Source organism: Acyrthosiphon pisum, chromosome A2 (genome assembly GCF_005508785.2).
Source record: "Acyrthosiphon pisum isolate AL4f chromosome A2, pea_aphid_22Mar2018_4r6ur, whole genome shotgun sequence".
NCBI classification, from domain to species: domain Eukaryota; kingdom Metazoa; phylum Arthropoda; class Insecta; order Hemiptera; family Aphididae; genus Acyrthosiphon; species Acyrthosiphon pisum.
The window spans coordinates 106915784-106916799 of record NC_042495.1 but is presented as its reverse complement, the minus strand read 5'-3'; positions in this window follow the sequence as shown (position 1 = coordinate 106916799).

The following is a 1016-nucleotide window of genomic DNA, read 5'->3' as shown; positions in this document are numbered from 1 at the left end:
CAATATTCACTTTCTGATCGAACAAGATACTGAAGTTGAAAATCGAAGCATTATTTCGACTACTTATTGTGTACACAGACACAAAAAAAAATAAGTTCCTAGTATATTGTTTCAAAGGCAGATGAAAAATATTAAAAATCGTTAGTCACAGTTTTTTTTTATAAGCATTTAAAGTTCAAAAAATGACAAAATATGGAAAAATCACGAAAATTTGCAAATTATTTCGAGTTAGAAATTCATAAAAATTTTTCTTTTTAAATCTAAGATATGAAAATGTTATACAAGATTCCTTATAAAATTATCTACCTTTATCAAACAAAAAACTATCTATAAGAAAGTCAAATTAAATTTTTATGATCGTTTGAAATTCAAATTTTTACAACATTGGATATTCACTCGATTTCTCATGTAGCGATTTCCTTATTTTGTTGTAATTCAAAAACGAATAACTGCAGATACATGAAAATTTTACTGAATGTTTATATTAGTATTTTCTATACATCATAAGATTTTCAAAATATTTTGATTTATTTTGAGCTCTTTACGGACATTTTCATTTTCCATTTTCCATTTTCCACTTGAATATTTACAACCGTAGATTTGGTCAGCTGGTATCAAATCACGATGCAACACATTTAATAAAGTTGTCTAGATCAATTGAAATGGCCTTTCCTAATACAAAACAGCTCACCTTAAAAGTGTGACCCACACAATTGAAAAATACATGAGGTTGCCCCTTGATACTTGGTGCCAATGAATGTAATAATTTAGGTACCTACTATAATATGTATAACATTTATCTATACATGCCTACGATGATAATTTGTTGAGTTAACTCCCACTTTAGTTGAAAAGTAGTTATGGTGTATAATTAGTAAACAGCGACACCAAATGAATTCTGTATACTGTATAATTATTATAAAAGTAGCTCTTGCATAATTTAGGTGTCTGTTATAATATAAATTGTACTGCAGTATTTAAAACCTAGAGGTATAATAAATGAAAATAAAAAATAA